This window comes from Canis aureus, chromosome 12 (assembly GCF_053574225.1).
Source record: "Canis aureus isolate CA01 chromosome 12, VMU_Caureus_v.1.0, whole genome shotgun sequence".
NCBI lineage: Eukaryota > Metazoa > Chordata > Mammalia > Carnivora > Canidae > Canis > Canis aureus.
Window position 1 is genome coordinate 55,442,730 of NC_135622.1, and position 18,567 is coordinate 55,461,296.

Consider the following 18,567-nt stretch of genomic DNA (forward strand, 5'->3'; position numbering starts at 1 on the left):
CTGCTTGGAGTATAGCTATAGAGACAACCTGTTCCTTGGGGACATCCAGGGTAGATTCTGTTACCCCAGTCATCCAAACTGGGATGTCTGTCTTCCTCTTGTCTGTCACACCACTAAATCCTCATTTAAGTAAACACAAGTCATTGTGTAGGCTGTTTCATGCCATTTTTCTCTCTTTATCCACTATCCCAGCATTCCTGAGAGTACTTGAAAAACAGAAAAATAATAATACCAAAGGACATGTTATTTGCAATGGCCCTAAAACAGTATTTATTCAGAATTCAACATTTGGTACCGGAGTGGCAAACTTTGTTCTGTAAAGGGCTGATCATAAATATTTTAGGCTTTGTGGGCCATAGAGTCTCTTTTATCCTTCGAGCTCTGCCACTAAAGCATAAAAGCAGCCCGAGGTGAAGAAATGAATGAGTGTGGCTGTTTCAAGAAAGCACTAGTGGGGGCTGGTGAAATTTGCATTTCATACAGTTATTCTTTTCATTGTTCTTAGGTATATGGAAATGTAGAAAGCGTTCTTGGCTCACAGGTCATATAGAGGCAGGCAGCAGAAGGATATGAGCTGAGGGCCGTGGTTTGCTGTTCCCTGCTTTAGTGCATGGAATGAGCCACCCAAGACTGCTATTAAACCACATCCCCAGTGGTGTACCATGAAGCTTCTTGGGGACAGTGGAAGTTATGCGGAGTGTCTCTCTGTCTGTCATCTCCTAGCTCTTAATTGAAAACAATGCTGCTGCATTGCTGGTGTTTTTTTTTTTTGTCATTGCCTAATTTCTAATTTATGAGGACAGACATCAATCTGCTTCTAAAACACTTACATTACACTAAAGTACTCTAGTTCTGTAATATCTTGCCTACTGACCTGTTAAGTGTTCAAGGAAAAATGTGAAAAAATATATATATATTGTGAATATGTGCTTGGAAGTGTCATGCTTTAGTGAAACTTACAGCTTTCCCCTTCAACTTAAGTACAAAGAATGATTGGGTAGCACTTTTACAAAATTTCAAATAAAATCTATGTAATATATACGGTGGAATGAGGGTTAGATGTGCTTTTAAAATTATTGGAAACTGTATATCACTATGTGAACAGGTCATCTATCACACAATCAAGCTTTTATTGGAAATTCTGACACCAATTTACTTCCCTAGAAAACCTTGAAACCCTATTTTAAAAGTAGAATCATAGCAATCATACTGGGGAAAAAAAAAGATAAAAATGCCTTCCATTAGTGTCTCCTCTAGTGAAAATTTATAATTACATTTCGACAATTACTTTTTAGGTAATGTAGAATATCCAATTTTACATTTATCTACTTTATTATTTTCTACTAACAACTTGTTTTAAATATCAAAAGAAAACTCAAAGAAAGCTCAAGGCTGTCAAGAGTGACCAAAGTGGTAAGGATTTGAAAGAAGAGGAATGAAATCCTGACTTCCCCACGTATGAACTTGATAGTTCCAGCCAAACTAGTTAGTATCTGAACCTCAGTTTGTAGATTTGAAAATGAACTTGTTTTCGTAATGAGAGAGAAAATGTAAGAAGTAATGAATTCCGTGTGTGAGACATAATGAATGTTCAACATCAATATAAATATTAGAGTCCTTTATTAAATGTAGTTGACCCCACATTCCAAACATCATAGTTCTATCCACAGAGCATGGTTTCTGTAGAGGGATGTAGACGTCACCCCTTAATCACCTCTTAATCTATATCAGATGTAGAAACTGATGTGCAGAGGTGGGAAGTGATTGATCTGAGCACACCCAAAGAAATAGCAGTAATTTCTGCTTTATCAAAATGGTCTTTAAATGTCTGAAACTCAACATTCTTTCTATCTGTGCTGTAACTTCTTGGGGTTGCCATATTTAACAAATAAAAATCCAAGATGCCCAGTTATATGTGATTTTCAGAATTATTTATTTTTTATATTAGTCCCATGTAATATTGGGACACACTTATACTAAAAATTATTGGTGCTTATTCGAAATTTAAATTTCACTGCACATCCTGTATTTTATCTGACAACGCAATTTAGGGCAAGAAAAGGCAGCGGTTACTGAAACCTGGAACATGCAGTTTTAAACCATTGAAAATATTAGTTTTGGCCAAAGATTATAACTATCTGGAAAATTCCATTCACTCTTTAATGCCCAGCTCATCATCATTCAACTTCAACAACTTCATTCCATAGAATTCAACTTTGCTCCTTCCAATGCTCTTAAGCTCCTTCTATTCTATCCTATACCTGTGCACGTGTGTGTATAATCACATTCCCCCCTGCACTGCATGCTAGAGTCATTTATGTTTGTCTCCTGTATCAAGATTGAAATTATTCTTTATAAATCAATGTATCTGCTCTATGTGTATCATCTCAGTGTCTTATAAGCGGTATCATGATACCCAATATCTTTTTAGAAAGGGTTTCCCTACGAATAATCACTGTTTCCAGGGCTAGACCAGCCTGATGTCATCCTGTTACTGTCACTCCTTCAAAATCATCATCATTTATTGACTGCTTACTGTATTTCAGGAGCTAGGGCAATTACTTGGAGCTCAATTCATATATTCATTTATACTTCAACAGTCTTAATAGCTACATTCTTATAATTCTTCCCTCTTTTTTTAAAAGATTTTTTTTATTTATTCATGAAAGACACAGAGAAAGAGAGAGAGAGGCAGAAACACAGGCAGAGGGAGAAGGAGGCTCTATTCAGGGAGCCCGACGTGGGACTCGATCCCTGTTCTCCAGGACCAGGCCCTGGGTCGAAGGTGGCACTAAACTGCTGAGCGACCAGGTTGCCCACTTCCCCCTTTTCTTTTTTTTTTTTTTTTTTTTTTTTTTTTTTTTTACTTCCCCCTTTTCTAATGACAAAACTAAGCCTGGAGATTTAGAAAAATTGCTTATATTGTCCATGATCTTTAAGAGGAAATAGCAAATTGGGGATCCAAACACATGACCCGGTCTTTAACTGCTTCTGACCTATCACAAGAGACACAGGGATTGCATTTCTCTGTTTCTGACTTGAAACACTAGTGCAGGATCTGCAACCCTTTTAAAATGAACGAAATGGGATGGAACGTCGGTTAAGTGTTGGACTCTTGAACTCAGCTCAGGTCATGATCTTGGGGTCGTGGAATTGAGCCCATTCAGACTCCATGTTTGGTGGGGATTAAGCTTGAGATTCTCTCTCCCTCTTCTCTGCCCTCCCCTCACTCTCTCTTTCAAATAAATATCTTTTTTAAATGAAAAAATGGATTTCTCCTAACCACCCATTCACAAATTATTTTTAGAAAATAATTATGAACAGCTTTGAGTGTGGATGAAGACAATCATCCCAATTATTAGATAAAATGCATCATTTTTCTATCAATTCCTTATAGCTTTGGCTTCAGGTGGCATTGTGAGTTCCTCAGTCCTTTGAGTCCTATGACTGCACTGTGACCTCTGTACCAATACTCTTGTGTCCCTGTGCAAAGGAAATGCGCATCTGTTTTGTGACCAAAAAGCCTAAAGGCTCAGAGTACATAATAAGGAATAATAGTAAGTTTATTGTTTACTATGGGCTAGGCATTGTTCATAATGTCATGCATGTGCAAAATAATTTAACATTTGTAGGGATCTTCTAAATTTGGCACTATTATCCATCCATATTACAAATGAGACCATTGGGGGCATCTGGGTGGCTCAGTGGTTGAACATCTGCCTTTGACTCAGGTCGTGTTCCCAGGGTCCTGGGATGAAGTTCTGCATCAGGCTTTCTGCGGGGAGCCTGCTTCTCCCTCTATGTCTCTGCCTCTCTCCCTCTGTGTCTCTCATGAATAAATACATAAAATCTTTTTTAAAAATGAGTTTATTGAGGCTCAGAGTGGCTAAGCCAGCTGCCCAAAATAACACAGCTAGTATGTGAAGGATGAAGCTGTGGATCCCACTGAAGTCCCAGAATGCCCAGGCTCATTGAGTGTCATATAACCAGTCAATGCTCCTGAGCAGGGACATGCTCTTTGCTGAAGTATAGAGTGTTCTTCTTACCTACTTTATATCATGTTTGTTGCCCTCATCCCAAAAGAGACTATTATTGCATTACTGAGGATTGACAAACATCTCTCAGACTTTACTCCCTGTTTATCCTTAAGATCTAGATCTGGAACAACATGAGAAAACTCAAAGCAATCTCTGCATTCTGAATCTTAGAACTCAGGACCAGGCTTCCTGAGTCAAACCTTTCTTTTCATATTAGATTTCTTTCCCTGCACCTTTGTGAACCCTGCCATTTGCCAGGACACCCATATGCCATCATATAGAACTAGGTAAGTCTATGGGATCCCTGGGTGGTGCAGCAGTTTAGCGGCTGCCTTTGGCCCAGGGCGCAATCCTGGAGACCCGGGATCGAATCCCATGTCAGGCTCCCGGTGCATGGAGCCTGCTTCTCCCTCTGCCTATGTCTCTGCCTCTCTCTCTCTCTCTCTCTCTCTCTCTCTGTGTGACTATCACAAATAAATGAAAAAAAAATTTAAAAAAAGACTTAAAAAAAAAAGAACTAGGTAAGTCTGAATTCTAGGGTAAGTAGACTCACATTTGAGTCCAGTTCTTGGCTCTGTGTACAAAACCTCAGGACTTCTCAGTGCATGTGAGAAAGAGGGAAACAGAAAAGTTACCATGAAGAGGAATGAAGAAATGAAAGTCACTGGAAGTAGTGTTGCTTCTTTCATTGTGTGTAAAATGGAAAGAACATGAATAAATTCCCATTATCACATCGATGCTCATGAACACCCAGTTGTTTGAGAGCAGCTCTCCATTCAGAAGGTTTGCAAGAAAGATTTTAATGGTCTTATGTTTAATTGTGTCTTTAATGAAAACTATAAAATCACAGCACCTTGAGTAGGTTTACTGAGCTAAAAAAAAATGGCACTTGGAAAACAGTAATGTTACCTCCTCATCTCAAAACCTTAACGAGTGATGTTTGGCTCATTTAATTATCTTTGAAATAATTTCCTTTCAAATGTATAAAATCTGAGGATAATGAAATTACATACTTTATTTCTCTTGCAAATAATTATAAAATGTAATTCTATATAACTCCCAAATCTAATAATTCTAAGTGAACAAACTCAAGTCTGTTGGTCATTTTTTTTAAAGATTAAGTTGACTTTGGCATTTCCTATCACAAGTACAGACCATGTATTCAGCTGTTTCCCATTTATAGTCTATAAGGTTGGATCATGTGATCTTACTATTGGATCCACAAAATGGAAATTGCAGTTAAATCTCATATTGTTATGATGTGTGTTCATATCCACCACAGAACAAAGAGTATATGTATTGAGAACTCTTGAAGGAATTTCAAATTCAGGAAATTCTGGTCTTAAGACTTGTGTTGCTGTTCAGTGACTTTCGACTGACAAACTTTTATCTCACTTCTTCCAAAGATCTTTATGTTCTATATTCTTCTCCACTCCCTTCTATTTCTCTAGACACAGTTTCCATTCCTTTAATTAAGGTAAGGAAAGCAATCTCATTGAGTAAATTTACACTTATGTCACTATCTGAATTTTACAACTATTTCATATTTGAAAGGATTTATATTTGAAAGAATGCACTTGTATATAAATCTCCATATTATCCAGCATATCAGGTTGAGAAATGCAGACTCGATAGAGATGCTAGTCTTTGCAGATAGTCTACAAGCATGGAGAGACTCTTAACGAGAGTGGGTGAATGAGGTAGATATTCAAGGCATGAGAAGAGGACAACTCTAATATTGAAGAAACACAGTGGAGCAAGGAGGCCTGCCAGGGCAGCCACATACTATTTATGACCCAATTGATAAACTTTACAAAACATACCTTGATTATTATTGACACTTAATTTTTCTGATTGAACAATATTCCAAAATTTATGTAACACTTGATTTTCCATATTGAGAAATAATTAATCATTAATAGTAAGTACTCATTAAGTCTTGGTGAAATTAGTTTCACCCAGCAAAATAGCAAATATCTACACTTTGCTACTTACACATCCGTGTTGTTTTCTAACATTGCTGTGTGAGTCTTTACCTGAGATGAGGAAGTGCATATTCTGAAATTTCTTTTTTTTTTTCTTAAATCACTTAAAATTGTAGGAGAAAAGGCTAGAAAGCTAAACATTTTGCTAGGTGTAACTAGAGTGGAGATGAGGGGTGAGGTTTTGAAGGATTAGTGAAAAAAATGTATGTTATGCTAATGGGTTTGTTATGTAATAATGAGCTATCTCAGGTAAAAAAAAAAAAAAAAAAAAAAAAAAGGAATATATCCAAATCGCCAAAAAAGAAAAGAAAAATTGGGCAGAATTATCTCCAAGAGACTAAGAAAAATTATTTTAAAATATTTAGAGGACATTGAAAGCTTGAGCCAGTTTTAATACTCAATATCCTACTGACGGGTTCAGAGGAGAATATCATTCAAACTCTATAAAAACAAGTCAGAAGCAAATCTTTATTATTTTTTAAATCATAAAAACACTCAGAAAAAAAATGAAGCTACTGCAGAAATTCTTTGGTGAATAAGTGAAGCAATATGGGTGGTACAGAGTAGGTGCTCACAGATAGCAGGTGCATAATGAGTGATCAGTACATGTCTAGGGGCACCTGAGTGGCTCAGTGGGTTAAGTGCTCGATTCCTGGTTTCAGCTCAGGTCATGATCTCGAGGTCCTGGGATCGAGCCCCACGACAGGCTCTGTGCTCAGCATGGAGTCTGCTTCACATTTTCTTTCTCTCACCCCCTCCCTCTGCTTCTCTCCTTGTTCATGCTCTCTCTGTCTCTAAACTAAATAAATAAAATCTTAAACAAAATAAGTGTCTATTTTTTAGACATAAATTCCAACCATGAGATTAAGATCTGAGTAGGGAGAGAGAGGAGTGCAAATTAACATCACTCTTATTGAACTTATTCCTCTCAGCATAAAACCTCAACAAGACTGCTTCCATGGATGGCAGTAAGACATTCAAACATTCCCCTACACACACACAAAACCACTGTGTATCTACAGGTCTCTATGTGTGCCTTGCAAGTGATATTAACCTGTTCCATGATAGTTAATTATGTTTATTCTCTACCATTAAAATACATTTTATTAATGGGAGGAGATTATGTCTATTTTGTTTTACACCTCAGGGCTATGCTCAGTAGCTAGACAATCCGTATGTATTTATCAGTCGATGGTGAATACAAGAAGGTGAAATATCTTCAGACTTTGCTACACTTGCAAAGGAAATACAATGAGGTGGTTCAGAGCTCAAAGATCACATAGAGTCGAAACTCAGTTCCATCACGAGGTGGCTTGTGACCTTGAGCAATGAGCTGACCTCTGTGCAGTTGTGAATGTCTACCTTATGCCCAAGAAACATGTGTTTGAGTCACTGCAGGTAAAACTCTGAGGACAGTTCCTAGCACATAAAAATCACTCCCTACATATTATATATATTTTATATTAATCCATAACTTAAGGAAAATTAGCTAAAGGCATGAACTAAGTTAGGGAAATGGAACTAAAAAATAAAATAAAATAAAACCAGAAAAATGGAAACACATGCTATAGGTCTGGTACGCATACTCTAAGGACCCCGAGTTCCATTCTAAGAATCCTGTGAGTCCAAGTACAGAAAATTATGTTCATCATCATTTGAGTAGGGCAAATGTGAGTTTTTTTCTTTTTACCTTTTTTTTTTTTTTTTTTTTTTTTTTTTTTGTGAGTTAGAGAGGCACACCTGCTCCAGGTGCTGAGAGCCGGATGTCTGCTGTGAATTCACATAAAGGACTCATTGTGCATTGTGCTGCACAAATAACACCTTAGCGTTCTGCTAGTAAATACAGCTTTAGGTTTCTAAAAGCTCTTTTCAGTAATGTCTGCTGACGTAAGCTGGTGATAAAAACTTGAAAGAAATGAGGAAAAATGGCTCAACAGGATCTCTACCAATATGTTTAAAAATATTTTTTCTTTGGGGTGTCTGGGTGGCTCAGTTGGTTAAGTGTCCAACAATTGGTTGTAGCTCAGGTCATGATTTCATGGTGCTTTTGCACATTTCAGAGCACTTTGGTCAATTTCATCCCTAGTAAATTCCCATTCATCATTTAGGACTGCTTGTGTGTTTGCTGCCTTCTTTTTAGGCATTAGTTAGACTTGTGAATGTGGAATAACCATGTTCCATGTACTACTTAAGTAACTTAAATGTCTTATTTAATTCAGCTCTCCTGTAACCCTATCAAGCAGATATTCCTGAAGTCTCTTATAAATATGGGTAATGGGACACACAGAGCTAAATTAAGTTTTCCAAAGTCATGCATCAAGTAGGCCAGGATTTGAACTTGGCAGTCAATTCGGGAGTCCAGTCTCTTAAAAACTATACTGAATTCCTATTCTCTATAATTTTGTGATACTTGGGGATGACTTTTTGGTCAGTATTTGAGACATAACTATTTACTGATCTGTCCATTCACAGAGAAAATCTGAGCTGATAGAAAAAAAAAAAGCATTTCTCATGTTTTATATTCGGCATCCAAAAGAATTAATGCTCTTTTGAAGTGCTGAGCAAATAAAGGGTAGATTCCAGAATGTCTTCAGCTCTTTTTGGAGAACAAAGTTCCTTAAACAGTAAGATAATCTTTGAAATTGGCTTACATTCTTATGCCATCATAGCCAAGTATTTTTTGATAGTTTATTAATCTAGAAGGTAGGGGCCTGAGGAGGATTTTTGATAGTTTGAGACATGAGTTTATTTAAACTACATTGAATCTTGTACAATAGAGCCATAGCCTTAGGACTAGAAGGAATATTGTCTTCCCTAATGTTCTTATCTGGTAGACCTCCTTCAATCAGAATTTAAAACCTCAATAAGATGTCATTATGATAATGTTATCTTCATTTCTTTTTGCTCTCATGAAATTTAATCATGACTTTAAAACCTAATTTTACAATTCTTAATACACTACATTAATTCTGTTATTGAATGTACAATTACAAGGAAAATTTCTGACTGCTATTAGCCTGATTTAAATTTTCATAAAACCAAGCAATGTCCCCATTCCACAACTTATACTTCTGAGTATGCACCGAGAACACAGAATTTGGAGTTCAAAGATTGAAGTTCACATCCAGGTTTTTCCAGTTATGATCCACGTGATCTCAGTCACATCACTTAAATACCGAACACTTTAGCCCCTCCAAGGAAAGAGCACTTGTCACTGTACTGCCTGGGTTTGGCAGAATGAGGATCAATTGGTTGGACTGTCTCGGTAGTAAATTTGGTCCAGTTGTATCCATCTGAGAAATCTGAAAAGAATGCAACACAAATGTTGGACTTCTTGAAGTTACAAGACAAATGAATAGCTGAAGAATGTTCATTGAAGACAGAAGAGCCCAAACATAATCCTTTTTTGGTGTTCAAGCAGATGTTAAGGTTATATTCATCAATATACCTAAACTTTACATAATGAATGTTCTCAAAATTTGAGTTTCCATATTCAGGAAAGGCCATTTTTTATTAGAAGGAGATATATTTTAGCAATACACTGATAGACATAAGAAAATGCCTCTCCTTCTGGTTAGAATGGCATTGTCTGCACTCCTTATTGGAACAAATAAAATCTGCATTAACACCTGGTATAAAGATGGGGCAAAATGGCATTAACCTATTCTTTCATAGGCAACACTGAAAAACATTATCTAGCAACTTACTGCTCATTCTTCTGTGTTCCCAGTTAGAATAAGGTTAACACAGATTCTTCGATATCTCTTCATCTTTGATTGCACTTGACAGACTGCCTTCCCCAGAATGGTGACTTAATAAGTGTTGATTTATTAAATCGACAGATTCTTTCACACTTCAAATGAATGTCACTGCATGTTTTAGTGCCCCCTTATGTTTAGTTGGGAATTATCTGTGACATATTTGAGTGTTTTCCAGAATGTGGTTTATTGGCCATCTGTATCAAGATCATCTGGAAACTTGTTGAAAGTACAGATTCTTGGTCCACCAAAAATCAGAATGAAAGGGATATGGGCTAAAACCTCAATTAGGGCAGCCTGAGTGGCTCAGTGGTTTAGCAGCCTTAAGCCCAGGGAGTGGTCCTGGAGACCTGGAATCGAGTCCTACGTTGGGCTCCTGCATGGAGCCCGCTTCTCCCTCTGCCTGTCTGTCTGTCTGTCTCTCTCTCTCATGAATAAATAAATAAAATCTAAAAAAAATAATAATAATAAAGTTAAACATTTAAAAAAATAAATAAAACTTCCAATTAATACTTTGAGCCTCTAATAGTTAGAAGTTCTTCTTTACTAGATCCATAAGCCCAGCGTAATCTGCTGATTAGTATATAATAATTAATTCTTTGGCTTTAATGCAAATAGTCTCTTACTATAGGACATTTTTTATTGTTAAACTGTTGGGTGAATTTCATTTTTTAAAATTATTTATTCATGAGAGACACACAGAGAGAGGCCGAGAGACAGGCAGAGGGAAAACCAGGCTCCCTGTGGAAAGCCCGATGCGGAACTCGATCCCAGGATCTCAGGATTATGTCCTGAGCCAAAGGCAGACACAACCCCAGAGCCACTCAGGTGCTCCATGTTGAGTGGATTTCTATATGACACTTTTATACTGGTTGAAATTGATATCAAAAATAATTATTTCTAGTTAAATGCTGGTAGGGAATATATAGATATCTATCCCTATACCTATACATTTACTTAACCTATAGGGAAATTGGATGTTAGGAAGAGAAATAACAGTGAACAAATTCTCCTTGCCACGTCTTAAGATCAGCTATTATATCTGATTCTCATTATAATTTAAAAAGTAAGCTTTTTTTTTTTTTCCTTTAGGCTATTTTACAGATGAGGGAAAAAAGCACAATGAGGCGATATGGCTGTTTTACATTTTCACAGCCCTATGGAGCAGACCTGAGGTCCAAAGCCAGGGCTGGCTGATACTGAAATTCTTATATTTCCACTGGACTAGGTCTCTAGTTTTTGACTGCCTTAAAGACTGTCTTAAAGACAAGTGTAATTTACAAGCATTTTTACAGTATTAATCCAGATTAATTTTAAGTTTAGCTTATATCAGTAAATGACATTAGCATATACTTTAAAAAATTATAGAATACCAAACGATTAAACAAGCAGCAAGCTACCACCAGCACTGCAGAAAAATGAAATACAATTACTTTGAACAGTAAAATTTCAATTGCTCATAAATTGTATTATAGTACTTGTTAACCACAAATGTGACATTTTCTTAATAAAAGTTTCCATAGAGGTGAGGAAAGCTTCAAGTTTGAGCAGAAAGAGAAGGAAATCTACTATTAGCAGTTAAGTGGCTGGTGGTTTTTTTTTTTTTTTTTTTTTGGTTGTTTTGTTTTTCCTAAAAAATACTACACAATGTTGTTGATCTCCAGTGGCTGCTGTGATTGTATCTGTGACAGGATGCTTTCAAAGAATAACCAATTTCAAATCTTTCAAATGCATTTAAAAAAATAACTTCACAATTGGTGAAATGACTAAACATATTCTAGGAAGAATTGCACCAATTTTCTTTAAAGAATAGGAAAAAAAATTGCATCTGTTAACCTCCATAGTCAGCAATAGGGAACAAAAACCAAACTCAAACTTTTGATGTGTACTTTGTTTATTGTAAGTAAACACAGCGAACATTAAAAATAGCCTATTCCTGAAAATGGGCCATGAAGCCAGTTCAGCTACTTTAAAGGCAAATTTTTTCAAACTGTTCTCTGTACCTCCAGGCCCAGGACATTGGCGCAAGGTACATTTCCTTCCCAGTCTGAGCTTGCTTAAACAGGTGCTATGCAAATATAAAACCTCATTATCTCCCTTGATAGGAGCTTATTGTTAGAGAACACAAAGGCAGCAATCCTGTTCAGTAGTTGGTTTTCTCCTCACATATATTTATGTTTTAGAAAGACAATTTAGGTAGCTTTTTAAAAGTGTTCACTGAATATTTATGCACCATTTCTACTGTAAGCATTTCTATAGATGAGGTTGTGTAAGAAACCGGAATTTTCTTATAAATACTGGTCATCAAAATTGTTAAGTACCATCAATTGCAAGCTGTTTAATTTGGAAGCCAATGATGGTTTCTCTATGCCTTAAAATTGCACTCATTTTAAAACATGTGTTTGGTCAAACACGGGTAATCTGTTATGAGAGGGTGACACATTGATGATGATATTGTGAATTAGTAAAATTTATCACACTTCACAGAGGACTTTAAAACTAAGGGATTACTGGGGGCTCTGGGGTGGCTCAGTCGGTTAGGTGTCTGAATTTTGGTCATGATCTCAGAGTCATGGGATCAAGGCCCATGTCCAGCTCCATGCTTGGCATTGTCTTCTTGTCGCTTTCCCTCTGCTCCGCCCCCTTTTCACACTTTTGCTCATGCTCCCTCAAATAAATAAATGAAATCTTTAAAAAAAAAATGGGGAAAAGACCACTAAGGTATTACTGGCCTTACAGTAATTCTGTGGTAGAAAAAATAGCACATGTACTGTAGAAACTGAAAGCTCAGAGAGATTAAGCAAAATCCTGGAGTCACACAGGTTTTGGGCACACAACCCAGGCTCTGACTACTATGGTACAAGTAATCTCTATAATTATTCCGCTATAAGGATGTGTGTGTGTGTGTGTGTCTTTTTTTCTGACCCAGTACAACAACCTAAGCCTTCACTAAAGCCTCTCTCGCTCTGTCTGTCTCTTTTTTTCTGTCTTTTTTTCCTGTCTTTTTTTCTGTCTGTCTTTTTCTCTGTCTCTTTTTTTGTCTCTCTGTCTGTCTCTCTGTCTGTCTCTTTTTTTCTGACCCAGTACAACAACCTAAGCCTTCACTAAAGCCTCTCTCTCTCTGTCTGTCTCTTTCTCTCTCTATATATATATATACAGAGGTATACTCACTATGTTGTTACCAGAGTTGTGTAAATATAGTAACTAATAACTATATAGTATCTATATCTATCTATATCTATTTATCTATCTATCTATCTATATATATATATATATATTTGGGGACCCCATATATATATATAGGGACATATATATATATGGACCATGGGACCATGGAGGGGACATGTATGGATGTAAATACACATCCATATTTACATATATATATATGTATATATATTATATATCATATATATATATAGAGAGAGAAAGAGAGAGAGAGAGAATGTGTTGTGCAGTGGGAGATACTAAGGAGATATAGTATCTATATATAGTACCTCTATGTCTATCTATCTAGAGAGAGAAACAGAGAAAGAAAGAGAATGTGTTGTGCGCTGGGGAATTCTAAGGAGAATTCAACATGGTTCTTCCCTGTTTTCTAATTTTCTGCTTTTCAAGAAACCCTCTGACTTAGAAATTTTATTCCTAGGCATTTGCGCTAGGAAGAAACTGCTTTCAATAGACTATGTGAACTTTCTAGATATTCAAAACTTATAATTGCATATTTGAGTAAATAAATCTATTGGACAACTTTTCTCTCCCTCCTCAAAGTATTGTTAAATACCAGCTCAACACCATACTAGGGTCTGCTTAAGCTCAATCTTGAATTTCAGGATCGCAAAAACTAAAAGCTGGTTCATGTCTATGGTTCAAGTTGACTAAAACCACAGCATGCTCCCAGGACAAAGTTCTCCCCAGTGTGTATTGATCCTCCATTCAATCAATGTGTCGAGGTTCAGTTGTAGCTCTGAGGTCAATGCTGATTAAATACACTCTTATTTACCCTTGATGACCATGAAAATATTCTGCTTTTGCCTAAGATATCCATTCTATTGCTCATGACTGTAATTTGAGGCTCTCTCTGTCCCTTGATTCCTTCTCTCTTTGGAAACCAAGTGGCATGGGGATAGATGCAATTTAGTTCTCCAGTGGCCGCATAAAACATGGTGGCCTGAAAATCAGATATTTACTTCCATCAAATTGAGCATTATCTCTTTAAGTTCACAGCATTGAAAACTCCTGTTATTTACATGAACAATGGTTGTGCCAAAAATAATAATAGTTGTTATTATTATCATCATCATCATCATCATCATCATCATCAGGGTATCCTGGGTGATACTCTACAGACTTTGCTTTCTGGTAAGCAATATTTGATTTTTTTTTTTTTAACAAACAAGTTTGGGGCAAGAGGAAATAACTAATTTTTTTTAAGGATCTAACATGTGTCAGATATTGAATAAAGGATTGGGACTTAAACTTTGTTACCTCATTTATTCTTTCTGTAGACACTTTTGTGGATCAAGAAGCTGAGCTTTGGGGGGATTTCAAGCTTGTTCATGCTTATTGGTGCAGGGTCCCTATGACAGGTTCTTTCACTCCATACCCTATTGTGGTGCTCCTGTTGTTACTTAAGTTGTTTTTCTTTTTTCTTTCCTTTTTCTCCTGTCATAACATATTATGTATTAGGCACTTAAATGGATTTGTGTTATTTTGGGGGAAAAATACTCAAAGTCTATTCAACGGCATGCATCTGCCCTCAGCACAGGTATTGTAAACTTTATTACAGAATATCAGCCCTGCTGTCCTATAAGAAACTGTGAGGAGTTCTTCTTCAATCAATGCTGTGGAATAGCTATATGAGAGTGAACCTTGCCAGACAGCTGAATTGTGCATTAATTGTTATTCAGATCTTCCCAAACTCATACTTGAGATTGCAATTGAAGTGGGGTGATTTAAGACTTCTTTTTTCTGTGTTATTAAAGTTCTAAACCTAAACCAAGTTAGATCAGCAAAAAGGCAAAGTACACAAACATGTACACTTAAAACCCATAAAAAATATTCACTAAGTGATGAGCCCATAGTATTCCCTGACCTTTTATTAGAATCTAATATGTAAACATATGATGAATAGTTCACAATATTTTGTAAAACTAAAGTCAAATAACTTGTGTTTTCGCCACTTTTTGTTTTATCTTTCATATAAATTTTCCTCCAGAATGTAAGGGCAGAGAGGAAACAACTTTGTCTTTCTGTCAAGAATAAGTACTCTCTTTGTTACTTGGTGCACAGATAGAAGCTACTCTACATTTCTTTTATAATTTATGTGTAGGACCGTAATGTCAAATTTAGTTATGTGCTAGATTACTAAAATCCTTTCGTGATTTTCATGTGGTAGATTTCTCTCTTCTGTTTTCGGGTTCCAGTCATGGTTTTAAAGCATCTTTATACAAACTGTGACACATATATGTATCAGTGAAACTGAACAAATTATCTAATTTGGCAGGTGTATGCCACTAAATTGAACATTGTTATAGCCATTTTTTGGGTCTCGGGTTAGGACCTATTGAATTGATGTCAAGTACTATAAAAGACCCAAGACTAAGATGTTGTATTTTTTCCTCCCAATATCAGTAACTGGATATAATGCAATTAAGCCTATAAAAAAATACAAAATGGTACATTCAGATAATTTTAAATGTCCAGAGAGAACGCATAGTTGATACCAATAATAGTATAGACTTATGTTGTCTACATATGGGCCAGATACTATTTAAGGTAGTTTACATTTATAAAATCACTTAATCTTTACAATCAGCTCTACTATACACTAATACTATCATTCACATTTTTAAGAGAGAGGAATTAAAGCAACAGGTTACATGACATGTCAAAGTCACACAGCTTGTAAAAATTAGAACTGGGTCTTCCACAAGCAGTGTGGTCTCTATCCTTAAGCTCTATTCTATGTTGTCACTCAAGGATCAGAAGGCAAAAAAAAAAAAAAAAAAGGATCAGAAGGCCTGGGGCTAGTCACGAGAACCAGGATAGTTTCTTGGGGCTATTTAAGATTTAACATAAAAAATGATGTTTAAAACAAAAACAAATGATTAATCTTGGGTTTGTTCCTTGAAAACAAATTTCATAGCTTCACTTGGTTTCCACTTTTCTTTCCTGTTGAAAACCATTTACAGTTTATGGAACAGCTGTGTGTGTGTCAAGGACTGGAGTGTGAGAGAAAGAAGAAAATTTTACAGGCAAATGAGAGCTTAATTGATAATGAAATGGATTTATTCAATTGCAATTTTAAAAGACACATTAAATTCAGACAATATAAATCAGAATTGAAATTTCTTTTTACTTTGTCACTGTGGTACAGAGATTTTGAAAAAAAAAATAAAAAGAGACCTTCATGTTCAATTTTGGGTGAAGTGTGGAGAGCAGAATCGTGGATGGCATTTAGAGTTCATTTGCACTTATTCAGACAAGTTGCATGTGACACATCATTGGGGCAATGGCTCTGCGGAAGGGCAGCTCTAGGCCACCATATAGGCTGCTGAAGACTGTTCTCTGGCAGCTTACTGTTCCTGAACAAGCTGACATTTTATGGGGACTATTAGAAATGCATGAATTCTGCACACAAAATGTCAACTGATATATTAAGAAAGAGCAACTCTCTGTAGTCACTAGCAGTAAAATTTCTCTAGCTTTTACCCCATTCTCCTTCATAGATACATTGTATATACGCTTGTACCATTTCAGATGAGATCACTTGACACCCAAAATACACATTCAAGTTAAACTTCTGCAATAAGAGAGTGGAATCTTAAAGAGAAATGAAAATAGTATCATTTCTCCATCTTCAGTTCAGAAACCAAGGTCATGGATTATGAATTTTAAGCAGTCAGTATATCACTCAAAAATCATTCTAGATATAATATGGCATCTTTATTCAACTTGCTGATTACTTTTAAAGTATGTTCTCGCTTAATAGCCTTTTGCTTTTGACATGGAGGACTTCTATAAGTTAGATGCTAATACAAAAAAATTAACCCCTATCATAACGCAATTGAGTTGAATAGCATTTTTGTGTTGAATATTGTAGTCAGTGATGCTGTCTCCCACTATGTCTAGAAATTCAGAGAAAATTGAATGCTTGAAAAAAGTACACTTAATATTTATGGGACCCTTGCAGTATGACACAGCTGAGGGAGATATTCCCCATGGAAGATGAGATTATTCATATAATCAGTACCAAGTACAAAGACCACCAAATACTCAACATTAGCATAGCTGCAGTTTATTGATGGCCCTCCCCTCATTCATGACTCAGCTCACGTGTGGCATGACTGATCCACGGCCTCAGTTCTATATTCAGTCCATGTTATTCCAGCTTCCTTGTCACACTTAATGCTGCTCTGCATACACATCTATAGTTGCTTTTCCATCACATTGAATTCCATTTTTCTCACCACAACTTCTAAGGTTCCTTTTTGTTAAAAAAAAAAAAAATGCACGTAAATAATGTCATCTACAATAAGATGACTTCAGATGACTTACTACAGCTCTGCCTAAAGTGCAAAAGACAAGTGATAATTCAATTACTAAATTAATTCTAATGCCAATAAAATCAGTTTTATTTACTAGTATGCAGATTTAAATTTTCTTTTGTAGATAAAAGTGGAAAAAAACCTGTAATTTTCCCTTGAAAACAAAAAGTAGAGAAGGCTCAATGGAGAAAGCCCACAGAAAAGTTTGGAGTTCCATCTGTGCACATGTTTACTCAGAAAAACATCACCTATTGCGTTTAAATGAGAATGTGACTCATCTCATTACCCATGACTAGAAAAGTTGCCACTTGTGAATAATTTAGAATTTGAATGCCATAGTGTGTGTAATATCTACAGTAGTATTCAGTTTCTGCTTTGTTGGTATCTTACCTTGTTGATATGTCATTTTGTTGTTTTTGTTCTAGAAGATGGGTTTAATTATATTCTAGAGAGACTATGTTGTTTAAGCAAAAAAGGGAAATAGTCCAGTGTAGTATGCAAAGAAAGGGCTACTACAATGATGTCAGGAGGAACATCTATTGACTGAGATCATTTCTGGAATATTTTACACTTTATTAAACTATGTGAAACATAGAGTTAGGAACATAAGTCAAAACTCAGTCATCATTTTGGTTTTAAATTTTTAAAATTTTGGAATATGCACCATCAGTCATCCCATATTTATTATTGGAGTAACTACTATGTGGAGGACCCTGTGCTCATCACAATGAGGAGATACAAAGCATACAAGGGAGGTCAAATGATAGAATGTTCTAGAATTCGATATCTAGAGCCATACAAACTTGTTCTATCACCTCCTAATGAGTGATCATGGAGGAGGTGCTTAACTTTTTAAATTTCCGTTTCCTCATTTCCAAAATAGAGATAAAAATAGTTTCTGTTGGGGCCCCTGGATGGCTCAGTTGGTTAAGCCTCAGTCTCTTGGCTTCTGCTCAGGTCATGATCTCAGGGTGGTGAGATGGAACCTGGAGACAGGCTCCGCACTAAGCAGGGAGTCAGCTTGGGATTCTGTCTCCCTCATCCTCTGCTCACTCGCTCTCTCTCTCTCTCTCTCACTCACTCTCTCTCTCTCAAATAAATAAATAAATCTTTTTTAAAAAAGTGTATGTCACAAAAATTCTCTTGAATAATAACCTGAGTATACACACAGAATATTTAATGCTTGTGTGACCAGCACATTATAAATACACAGTATTTCAATATTATTAAACTACCATCA